Here is a 13,271-nt window from a genome sequence, read left to right as displayed (position 1 = left end):
TGTTAACAAGAGCTCTATGTCTCTTTCTGGTCACTTTGAGGAGACCAGAGCTGGTCTTTTCAAATCTGTGTTTGATGTGGACCGGACTCAGTCTGAGAGCATTTCAAACACCACTAGTCCAGTTGTTATCATGATTCAAAACTCTCAATACCTAGTGAGGACAAAGTAGAAAAAAAGTGTTGAAACATATCTGCAGGAGTTTGAGGTACACACATTTGGGCATGACCTGTTCGAACACATCAACAAACAAGAACAACACTACTGTCCTCATGTCAAGATTGGGTGGATTTTGTTCAGCCCAAAAGTACAGTCATGTCGGAGAATAATTATTATAACGAGCCTGTAGTGTAAACAGAGCATGTCCTAGCCCACCCTACTCAGTAAACAGTAGCTTTAAGCTTTTTACACACAGTATAATTCCCTTCTGCTGACTAAGTAGAACGGCAGCATCAAATGAACCTGACAATTCCACCACCCCAAAGATGGATTAGTCCCCCTGAGTGCGCCTGGTAATGACTACGCTAAGTTAGGTATTTGGGGCTGGTAGCTGATCAATGCCTACGGGTGCCAGCAGCTCCACAGCAGCCCAGCTGTTCTGCCTACTGTCCCGTTATCCTCCCCCCATCATAACGTAGCTTTTGATCACTGCCCGCCACAACAAAACCCCGACCAAAGCCAGCCAGCCTACGGATTAACAGCCCACTGACAGAATTAGACACAGCGAAACAACTGTACACCAACAGAAAGCACGGAAAAACACCAATGTATCAGTATATATGTACGGTACAGGGCTGATCTAGAACACAAAAGCACACTTAATCTAAAAAAATGTATCCATACGCGTACAGTACAGACAGAGAAATGTGCATGAACACAGCAGTAAGCTACACACTTCCCAGGGAAAAAGTAGGCCAGCCTCGTCTACACACCAAATAAATAACTGAAACACACCGGCCCACGTTTCAGAGAGCTCCTCTCCACATTTACAGATCCTTGACCAAATAACATCCAAAGAACACACAGTTGCCTCTCCCTCCTTCCTTCAAGTTTACCTCCTCATTTCTCCCGTCACAAGCTCACAGGGAAAGCATCTGGTCTACATCCCAGACGTTCCGGAGATCCTGTTCCCACTGGGGAATGACTGGGAATAATGTGCAGGTATAGATGATATCCACCGCTCGAGTCCTAGTGTCAGCTGAGCTAGACAGCAGAGATGCCGGCTTCCCTTTTCTCACCGAGACAGTGGGAGCGGGAGGAGAAGTGGCGTGTTTCGTTTCCAGATCTTATATCCGAGTCTCAGGGCTGACATGTCAGGGTGTCCTAGCAGAGCAATAGCAGGGGGAGCAATAGCTACACTGTCGTACTGAGTGTGTCTTCAGAGGCGACTGCCATTGTCTGGCAGGCTGAGTCAACAGACAGAGAAACAGAGTACTAGACTAGCCGGAGCTAAAGCACATAACAGCATGCAATAGAGATAAGAGGAAGAGCAATAACGACAGAGTGAGAGAGAGAGAGAGAGAGAGAGAGAGAGGCAGGCCTTCCTCTACTCACAGACAGACCCTGCCTACCATAACAGCTGCCGTGGACGAGCCCCCCTTCAGCTCCTCCTCTCCTTGTACTCAGAGTTAACTCTGGAGCTCCTGGCTGGCTATGAGGGAGCAGGAATGAAGGAAGGGGGGAGTTAACGATAGAAAAAGGGTTTAATGTTTCCGAAAGGGGACACAGAAAGCCTATAGACAAAGCCTGGGGAGGGGAGCATAGTCTAAATCCACCAAGCTCCCTCCACAGAGGGGAACGGGGGCTGCCAGCTAAGAGGATTTCCAGCCTGCAGTCTTATAGTCACACACAAGGAGCTAAATTGGGAAGTAGAGTACTCCCAATTAACAATCGATAATTTAACATTTCATTTTTATTCTGTTGGGAATTATAAAATGCAGGGGACACGAAAGGGAGTTAGATTAAACCTATAAAGCAAATACCAGGCAGTTACTTTTAAAAGGTGAATGAAATATGTGTTTTATGAGCTGAAGACGTCAGAGGATTTCTCCATGGGTCCGACTTTAAGGGTGCTGAGATGGAACTAGCCTGGTGTGGAGAAGTTTTGTCCTCATCAGGACAGGGGGCTACAACCTGCCACTCTCTTTACCCTAAGTGTGTTTGATTGTGTGTGTGTATGCATGTGTGTCAAAGAGACAGATTGTCAGCCTGTCAGTGTCTGAAAGAGAAGTTCCCACCCCACCAGCCCTTAAACATGCCTGCTTACCACAAACATACTAACTCCTACAAGCACACATCCTCCGACCTAACCACCCTCCCTGTCCTCCTCTACCTAACCACCCTCCCTGTCCTCCTCTACCTAACCACCCTCCCTGTCCTCCTCTACCTAACCACCCTCCCTGTCCTCCTCTACCTAACCACCCTCCCTGTCCTCCTCTACCTAACCACCCTCCCTGTCCTCCTCTACCCAACCACCCTCCCTGTCCTCCTCTACCCAACCACCCTCCCTGTCCTCCTTCTACCTAACCACCCTCCCTGTCCTCCTCTACCCAACCACCCTCCCTGTCCTCCTCTACCCAACCACCCTCCCTGTCCTCCTCTACCCAACCACCCTCCCTGTCCTCCTTCTACCTAACCACCCTCCCTGTCCTCCTCTACCCAACCACCCTCCCTGTCCTCCTCTACCCAACCACCCTCCCTGTCCTCCTCTACCCAACCACCCTCCCTGTCCTCCTCTACCCAACCACCCTCCCTGTCCTCCTCTACCTAACCACCCTCCCTGTCCTCCTCTACCCAACCACCCTCCCTGTCCTCCTCTACCCAACCACCCTCCCTGTCCTCCTCTACCCAACCGCCCTCCCTGTCCTCCTTCTACCTAACCACCCTCCCTGTCCTCCTCTACCCAACCACCCTCCCTGTCCTCCTCTACCCAACCACCCTCCCTGTCCTCCTCTACCCAACCACCCTCCCTGTCCTCCTTCTACCTAACCACCCTCCCTGTCCTCCTCTACCCAACCACCCTCCCTGTCCTCCTCTACCCAACCACCCTCCCTGTCCTCCTCTACCCAACCACCCTCCCTGTCCTCCTCTACCCAACCACCCTCCCTGTCCTCCTTCTACCTAACCACCCTCCCTGTCCTCCTCTACCCAACCACCCTCCCTGTCCTCCTCTACCCAACCACCCTCCCTGTCCTCCTCTACCCAACCGCCCTCCCTGTCCTCCTTCTACCTAACCTGGAGAAGACTGGATCATCATTGATTCTCTGTGTCACCCACCCACAGAGGGCTGCCCTTCCTCCTCCCAGGGAACAATGGCAGGCTACAGCACTCACAATGTTCATAATCTACCTTAAACAAAAACTGCCCCACCAGCTCCATACACACACTCTGAAACAGATATTACATTCCTGTGAAGAGAAGAGTATTCTACTGTGACCCTCGTTTTGGCCTGTTGTCAGACAGCAGCGGTGGGCTGGAATCTTCCCAGTGATTTACAGGCCATGAGGTATGTTGGGATTGGAAAGGGGAGGTAAAGTAATATCTTAGAGCATTGCTGTTGTTATACCGCCCTCCATCTACCTCCTTCCCTCTGGCGGAAAAGAGAATGGAATTTTGCAGGAAATCGTCCAGTGACTAAAGCACCTATTAGGGGTGAGAGGGAGAACTCACTTCTGGGAGAGGAAGAGTGAGGTCAGATTAAACGCATTTAATTTTGGGACACCTTATTTAACACCTGGTTTATCTACCAAAAGAACCACTCAATAGGTGGTCCAGGTCCGCCCAAGACAGGTGTGTGCGTGGTGGGGATTTGGGTGTTCCACATGTTCTCTATTGCTCCTCTACGGTTCTTCAACCAAGAGGAAGACGATGACATCAGCAGGGACCATCAGACCAACTTATCAAATGCCCTTTTCCGTGTTCAGTCGTGTCTAAAATCTTCAACGATTTTGAAAATATACATATATATCCCATTTATTGCGGTTCATTTTCTGTACTTGTTATATTGCTTTTCAATAGGTAAAGAGAATACTAGCTGGATGATATTTTTCAAAGAAGCAACCTATAGTTTCTAAATGCAAACAATGGTTCTCTGTTCTTTCAGAGTTGAGTGTTCCACATACGGTTGGCGTGTGACTTACACTGTCCTAATGCTTAAAGACCCTCTTCAATACACACAGTAGACTCACTAAAGGAAAAACGGTTCAGAGCTAGAGTAGACAGCATACCACATCTGAGACCAGTATAGTTGATTAAATAGGCTAATAAAAGTAGCTGCTCTGGAGCTGATTAAAAGTATTTAAATGCTGATCCCCAAAAATAACTACATAAAAACTATGATTAAAGATCTCAGAAAGTGACTACTTCTCGAAAACAAATTAATTACAGATCCGAGTTTGTCCTTTTTGAAATATCAATTCTCACAGTGAACATTCTGCAATTCATGTTGCTCGTGAAAATGTACTTGGATGAGTCCCGAAAGCCTGGATGAGGCAACGTTGATGACAAGTGAAGTTCATGTTGCTATGCCTGCCTCCCTTGTCTTAAGCACAACTTTAACTGTCCAAAGGAGAAAGGAGAAGTCCCTTCACTTGCTTTGTTTATTTGCAGACTCTGATGTGACCGACACTGTTCCACCTTGATCGTTTGATAGAAAAAGCAGAATCGACTTGTCACTACAACAACTTGCCACAAATCCCTCCGCTTGGGGTTCTCACAGAAGTGTTGCCATGGCAACGACAGTGATCCTGATAGATTGCGTGCAATTTCAGCGTGACAAGTGTACAGCCACACAGACTCACTGCAGGGAAGTCAAAAGCAAGGGTCGAGGGCATAGTCAAACAAACTTGACTAGTCATCTACGAGAATCGGAGTTGAGGTCACAATTCTCTAAATGTCTCCTCTGGCCATTTGGGGGATTTCTACAATTAAACTAAGTACATTTTACAATAAAACTGAATTCAATCTGAACTGAGCCATGGCTGTGACTCTCTCAAACGCATCCATGGAGATGAGTAATATGTGAAAATGGTGATGGAAATGCCAACATGTACAAATACTGAGAGAATAACAATCATATCAAGGAAAACATGGATTACGTTCTGCAGTCTGTAACCAAGTATGACTCGGCAAACTGGGTGGTCTTTGTCAGTGAAACTCCCGATTCAACTGAGGTTTCAGTTGCCCTATTAAACCAACCCTTCAGGGGTGCAGAGGGCACCACAATGGGGGCTCAAGAACTAAGAAAAACCGTGTTTCTCAGGGGCAGATTTTTTTTTTTTTAAGACAGTATTTTCAGTCATTTTCTGCTTTAGTGGACAGGGAAGTGGTAAAAGATGCAGGAGGTCGCTATAGATTGAACCCCACACTGCAGCCGTACACACGCAGCAGAGAGAGCATCTAGGACCCATGGACCTGGTTAGGTCACAAAACCACACTGTTCATTTGCCTTCGCAGTGGTTCAGTCTAGCGGCCTATTTGGTGACTGGTGAGATTCTCCAAACACTAGGCTACCTGCTGTCTGATGTGCCCCAACAATCACACCTCTTTCAAATTCATTCAGTCCTCTTTCAAATCTAATTTTGGCAGTATTCTGTTGCTATTAGATCAAGAGACTTTTCTTTTACATTCTAAACATTTCTATTCTCTTAAAAGAGGCTGTACGAGTAGACAATTAAGTCCAAACAAAGATTAAATGAGTTGTGACACTGTTGATTCATTCAACATGACACAGATAATGTTGGAAGACGTGGCCCTGGGTTGTCCAGCAGTCTGTCCGTCCGTGCACATGTTATTGCCGCAGTGTGGTTCCAAACCAAGCCCTCAACCTTTTCTGCAAAAACTCATTTTCCCCACTGTCTTTATCGAGTATAGCATAACAATTCCATCCAGTAAAATATACCTCAAAAACTAGAAGTCTGGAAGCTGCTATTGTGAGTCTGTAGTTTTTGGAAACCAACTTGCTGTTTTTAGATTTCTGCACTAATATAGGATCCGCTAGGCTCCTAAATACACCCGCAGTTCAGCAAAACTATTACTGTGCAGGCAATTGTACATAAAACCGTTCAAACAAATAGTTATTTGTCTGCCCTAACAGTCTTCTATAGCAAGCATACGCACTACACTAGTGGTTGACCTTCAACCACTGACGTAGGAACTATTTCAACACTGCATTTCTGAGCAGGCATGCAATTACTCGCCAATTGTCAAAATCGTACAAACTGTAGCTTTAACAAAAGAATTTCAGGCAAAATATGAACATTGAAATCTGAAAACCCTCCTGATGAATTTAAACAGTATCGGAATGGTATGTGTGCAAAATTGTGCAACATTTTACATTTTCTCATAAGACCCACATATTTTTGTTTCTGCATTTCACTGGTAGAAACAGGCCATCTTCACTTCTGTGCTTGTAAGCGCCCACAATATCCAGAATTTATAACAATATCACAGGGATTTGCAAATATCACAGCAGCCATTGTTTTGCTATTTCAAAAAGACTAGCTAACTAGTGAGCTCCCAACAATTTCTGAAAGCTAGTACCGCCCCTGTTTTGAAAAGCCCACCTTCGAGACTGTGAACAGAATTTGACAAGGAAGTAGGGCTTCCATCAGGCTGTAGTCTTTACAAAGCCCCTTGCACAAAGCTACTTCATTGAGTAAAAACAACTTACTAGACTGTGTGTTTGTCCCACTTAACTATTTTAAGATGAATTACACCAGCAAATAAGTCAGAAAAAAGGTTTGTGATATATTAATATTATTTTATTATCTGAATGAAATGGATATGATTGTCAATGTAGCTGGCTGTATGAGCTCCTTTACTCATACACTTGTTTAGGCACACCTACATGTAGTCCGACAAGTCCACGTTAACACTATCATTACTGAAGCATTTACCCACATACCTCAAGACACAGTTTTAACCAGCTGCTACCTCCTGAACTCTGTTATCATACCATATATGAGCCATTTGTAATGGAAATGTAGCATGTGTCAACAATTAGGGATGGCATATAATATATTTCTGTGGGAACAGAAGGATGTCCACACAACCAAAATCAATCCAGTTTTAAATGTATTTATATAATATTTTTCTGTGGTAACAGAAGGATGTCCACACAACCAAAATCAATCCAGTTTTAAATGCATATAATATATTTCTGTGGTAACAGAAGGATGTCCACACAACCAAAATCAATCCAGTTTTAAATGTATTTATATAATATTTTTCTGTGGTAACAGAAGGATGTCCACACAACCAAAATCAATCCAGTTTTAAATGTATATAATATATTTCTGTGGTAACAGAAAGATCTCCACACAACCTAAATCAATCCAGTTTTAAATGTATTTATATAACATATTTCTGTGGTAACAGAAGGATGTCCACACAACCAAAATCAATCCAGTTTTAAATATATTTATATTATATATTTCTGCCTACATCAGCACAAAACAGGTACAAAAACATAATTGTTTTGTGAGAATTAACATCAACAACAATACGACAAAACTATTATGAGTGGAGTTCTTTTAAAAGCAGCATGACCAACAATCAAACAGAAACTATAGTTTCTCATACAATAGGAAGAACGGCAATAACAAGATGCAACGCTGTTCCTCATTTGGGCAGGCTCAGAGAAACATAAACCACCAAAACACAAGCCAAACATAACTTCCCTTTTTACAACTGCAATATTACATTACTAACAAAAACGCATCCGTTAGCATATTTTGTTTCATAATACAGCCTGTCAAGCAGAACAGTGTTTTTTGTGATAAAACTGAAAAATCGTTCCGTCTTGGCACTGCTGGCTGATGTCTGACTCCAGTCGAGTGTGGTATAACCCCCCTGCACCTCATCCCTGGAGGATTACCAAGGAACATCCAGAGAACAAGATAGTAAGGTGGAGAGTAGAGAAGCCCATTGAATGTGAGTTAGAAGTAATCAAAGAATAGTCTATTTGATGGACCTGACAAAACATGCATCTCAGCGTGAGCAACACGTCCAGGCACACCCACAGTTGCCCTGTTCAGTCGGGTCTGCCTTGGCGTAATGAAGCCCCTCAAGGGAGCCACAAGGACACAGAGACTGGTGACAAAATCAATGAGGGTTTAAGCTCCCCTCTCATTTAGAGATCCACAGTCTGAATTATACATCGGCCCTCTCTCTGCATCACACAGAGAGAGAGGACAGGGCGTTTCAAACTCGACAGCCTAAAGATAGATTTACATTACAGAGATGCAGGGAGAACAGTTACAAGCTCCATCCGACACAAGATAAGACCACTTCAGACTCATTAATAAGAGACAGTATTACATTATTACGTACAAGGTAGACTTACATCTACTTTTAAGGGGAAGGTAACAAGTTCAATTGGTTGGTTACAAAAACTGTTGTTTCGGGGTTTTCATATATCTTCAGAACTATCCACCATGCTCTACTGTCAACTTTATGAGGTGAACCCCTTGAGCTGAGTACTACTACTCAAACTAGCTTCAGCTGGTTAACTCAGGCATTAGAAATTAATTGTTTTGTTGAACAATCACTTCTACAATACATGGCTCTGGATTATGGCAATCTAGTTACGTCGGACATAGCTGCTGTATATTAGGTATTCCCTGAATGTTGAATTCTTGAAAGAAAAGGAGAAGGAAAATGTTGGAGTACTCAAAGAGGGGCTTTTTCCAAAAATCCCCACTACCGCTTCAATAATGAATCTTTAACTTTGTCCCCTTACCTGAAGTCTCCTCCCATCTTCACACATTTTTTCTCAATGCTTGGAAGAACGAGAATATTATATCCCTTTTAGTGATGTTTGCCTTCAGCACAGTAGTCTGAGCTTTTGGATTTGACTGAGTTTGCACAGCACGTTGGCTTCGCCTCTTTCCCTGGCAAAGGATTGCTGTTTCAGTAGTGTTCTGTGAGTTCCTAAGTCTAAATATTTTAGGTAAACCGTGGGATTTTGCTAGGTTAACCAGCTAGCAAAGCTAGTTAAGCAATAAGGACTCAACTGGCTAGCTTTAGAGCTACAATGACAGGAGAACAAAAAAATCACAATACAGCAGCTTCGACAGTGACAGAATGCCCTCTGCTAGGCCATTAAACCTAATGTAAAACTTGCTACATCTCCATCGCAAAGCTCTGGAGGAATCCCACAAAACTCCCAAGTTAGAAGCACAGCAGTGCACTCGTGTAGCCAAATTCTCCTACAGTAAAGACGTATAGAAATGTAACTTATGATTTAGATATTATATTGAGTGTTACAGACACACAGTGAGATGCACTGATCAAACAAATTAAATCATCATCAAACCTGTCATGATTAATTGTAATACAATTTCAATTCAATTGATGTATTTGTCAGTTTTTGCTGTATTACATTGTCCATTTGCGGTTTAGATGGATGGATGACAGCTTGCGTGAAAGGACTTTTCTGTCGTTTGGGTAGAGTTCAATTAATGTTTTTACCACATCTATTGAAACTGAGGCAAGATAACAAGAACGCCTTATACAGATTTTAAATATTTGCATAAGATAAAACAAAGTCTGGTTTGTTTTGATGTAATTAGCTATCTATTTTAGCTACTTATTACAATATAATCAAGACACTAAAATAGCTAACTAACTAGATACCTTGATGCCTTCATTATTTATTTAGCTTGGTATCTAGCTCTGTATAATGCATTGGTATTAACCTAGTCATATTTCTTTTAGCAAATACTTTTATCAGGCTATTGTCAGACTTGTTCTGTAATGTTAGTCGGCAAATAGGGACAAATATATTTCTAATAAGTAACGAATAAGCAAAGTTCAATTTAATTTAAGCCCAAATAAAAACATGTAATCAGCTCCCTTCCTTATTACAATTTGAAAATTGAAGTGTCAGCAGATATTTGTTAGTTATTTTAAACGAGGGAATTATAGTGGATACATTCCAAAGGTTTATCATTACACTACTGAACCAGCAAATACTACATTCTGGGTGTTGTTCACACTGCCTGTTATGATTATGTTTTATTGCAAAAAGAAATCACGTGCTTGTATGGTCATAACATGGATATAAATGATGGCCCCACTTGGCGTGCGCCCTGCTGATACAGAGCCCTGCTGTTTAATTTTCCCAACTCAGTCAGTTTATTCAAATTTTGAGAAAGAGTGAGAGGCGAGGATGGCAAAAAAAGAGGGAGGGCTGGCAACACCAGCGGGACTTCAATCCCTGCCTGGGGAGGGAGTATGAATGAATACATAAATCATAAATAAGAGGGGCTCCATCAACATGGCATACATCAAAGGGAATGGCAAAGCTGTATGCACTGTGTATCTGCTGAGAGTGTGTGTGTGTGTGTGTGTCGATAAACACACAATGTGGGGGGTAGAACGCCTAACACCCAAACTAGCGGTACCAAACCAGGGTTGGGGTGAGATCTGTTTTGGGGATGCGCGATGGGGGGTGACTCTAATGCATGTGGGGGGTAGAGTGTCTGACACCAGGGCCAGTGGGACAACAGTACAGTAGGCTGAATTCTGACCCCGGGGCGTATCATGCATACACCCCAGATGACAAACACTCCTATTCAAACAAAGACACGTTCATTAATCAGCACTGTATGATACCCATCTATCAGCTAACACACACATCTCCAGGCATTTGGGAAGTGTCTGTCCGAGTCTGCCATTTGCCCACTACAATAGCAGAGTGAATGACTGATCGTGGCCTACATTATCACCTGATAGTTTTACGTCAGGATTTCTCGATATTAACCTACTCTTCTCCACTTCATCTGCAGGGTGCACAGATGAAGAAAGTACTGTAGCCATACAGACAGAGATAACCCAAAGAGATAAAAGCCACGCTGGGCTTTAGCCAGCAAAATGATTGAATACTTTAGTGCTTTTACCTCCCATATAGGTAGCATATGTTGTGGAATTGTGTAGAAAGACAAGACGTGACAATGAAATAACTTAATGTTTTAATTCTGTGTATTTTAATTCCAAGGTTTTTATTTAACCTTTATTTAACCAGGAGAACAAAATTGTGTCCTGGCTAAGATGGGTATCAACAAACAAAAACACATTTTAAACATACAACACAACATAGGGAAATCAAAATACAGCAACCATACCATCCAGTGCAAATAAATACAGATACAAATAAGAAAAGATGCACAAAGCACCGACAACTAGATGAGCCCAATATTTTCTATTTATCTTTAAACACACCCAGTGCTACAAGCACTTTCAGTTCAGATTGAAGACCATTCCATGCAGTAGGTGCAGCAACCCTACACGCTTTCCTCCCCATCTCTGTGCAGACAGTGGGATCCTGTGATCGTAAGCAGTAGCCATTAGAACGTTTTTCCCCGATAATTACGCAAAGGTAGGTTGGTGTCAAACCAAGAATAATTTTGTATATTAAAAAGTACCAATGAGAGAGCCTACGTGCCGACAAAGAGAGCCAGCCTACTCTATAAAACAGAACACAGTGATGAGCGAGCGATCTACAATGAGTAAACCTTAAAGCACCATGGTAAACAGTGTCCAGATCATGTAAAAACCGACAAGAAACATGCATGTAAATGTAATCACCTTCATCTAAAACAGGCACCGAAGTACAAGTCTCTTTCTAGCTCTAGCAAGACTTCTCTCTAAAATAACAACCCCATTTAAATCCCAGTTGTCTTTTTACCAAGTGTAGAATGTGTCTTAAAGAAGAGAGTGTCATCAATTAAAATCCCATATATATATTTGTATACAGATACAGACTCAACTATATTACCCTGCAGAGTACTAAGTAAGGGAAGTACTAAGTTTTCTTTGAAAACAACATGTATTTCGTGTTATCAGCATTTACAACTAGTTAAAGCTGAGTAAATCTTTTTTGAACAATATTGAAAGCAAGCTGTAACTGAGATTTCTGGTACATAAATCACTGGTGGCTAATCTATTGAAATTTGAAAAGGCATCTATTTACCTTAGAACAGGGAATCGACTCCATAACAGTAGATGAGATAATAAGATATGTTTGGCTGGCTGGAAAGGTGGTCAATGATGGCACATCCGCTGAGTAACAGTGAGCTTGATTCTGGTCAACAAACTACATCACTGATCTCATCATCTGTGAAGTAAAATCTAATCAAACATCCTCCTGAGTTATTGTGAGGAAGCAATGTAACAATGAGGTGCAAATGTGTGATGCCAGAGGTCTAAGTGTCTAGGGAGTTCTCATGCGTAATAGACAGATATTTAATCCAAGCAGACAGTGAGAGCATGGCTGACCCCTCTACAGCATACGTCACACACGCACGGTAAAGGACCTGGACACCCTCAATAACAAATACCCACCATAACAAATCTGCACAAACACAGACACACGCATACATGTGCACATACACGTGCACCTCCATGAAGTGCACTAACTAACAGACAGACACATGCACACACACACTTCTCCCCAGATAATTGAGGAATGTGAGATCAGTTGTCATAGGACGTTAATCCAAATGAACATCCAAAGAGTAAGAGTGGCAAATGGGCTACAGGAAGCCTCCAGGGGCTCAGTGTTTCCCAGAGGGAGGGCCATTATGGAGAACCAGAGTTCACATCCAGTAGTCACCTTGTAATGGGATATGGAGGTGAAAATAATGATAATTTCTTGGAGGTCTTTTAGGGTATTATTTTGAGTGTATTATTTTTCCCCAGGTTTAAAGAACGTACACGAGACTACCAAAAGACTGAACTACCCTGTATCTAACAAATGTTAGTAAAAATAAAAAAACTGACAAAACGTAAGTCTGTTTAACAGTTGTTGATATACAAAGCGGAGTCAAAATACCAGTGTGTGGACTGATATACCTTAAAATACAATATATTGCCCACGACAAGAACAGAGATATCTGTCAACACTGCCCATAGTATGCCCACACCCCTTCTCTCCACTGGAATGTTTTCCATCCTGAGGGGCTAGCAGTTGTAAGCATGTGTGTCTGCAACTGTCAGTGCTGTTGGTGCACCTGCTCCAAAAATGTGTCTCTAAGACACAACAGCTATTTGTCAATATGTCACTTTACACCCATCAATTTTGATATGGAAGACGGGCAATCTATACTTCAGTTATTAGCCTCTGTTTCAGAAAGGCAACAAAAAAAAGGTTGATAAAGAAAAATCTACAATTTTACTAAGCCAAGATAGCCAACAAACTTTCATTTCCAATGGGAGAACAAGTTAGTTAAATCCTAATGGATTTGCCACATAAAATACATATCGATATCCAT

The 13,271-nt window shown here is 42.6% G+C and overlaps 1 protein-coding gene across 11 annotated transcripts in view; it reads right to left on the bottom strand.

Moving 5' to 3' along the window:
* LOC105016953 (nck-associated protein 5-like) overlaps positions 1-13,271 on the bottom strand; it is a 70,328-nt gene that overhangs the window by 38,499 nt on the left and 18,558 nt on the right. For 2 of the 11 annotated variants that reach the window (XM_029114055.2, XM_029114058.2), the window contains exon 1: positions 1,053-1,485. The exons of the other annotated variants lie outside the window; for them this stretch is intronic. The gene's annotated coding sequence lies outside the window, so the exon portion shown is untranslated. Of the gene's footprint in view, positions 1-1,052; positions 1,486-13,271 lie in introns of those variants that run through there. 11 annotated transcript variants of the gene reach the window in all.

Source organism: Esox lucius, chromosome 17 (genome assembly GCF_011004845.1).
Source record: "Esox lucius isolate fEsoLuc1 chromosome 17, fEsoLuc1.pri, whole genome shotgun sequence".
Classification (NCBI taxonomy): domain Eukaryota; kingdom Metazoa; phylum Chordata; class Actinopteri; order Esociformes; family Esocidae; genus Esox; species Esox lucius.
This window is presented reverse-complemented; position numbering and strand designations above follow the sequence as displayed.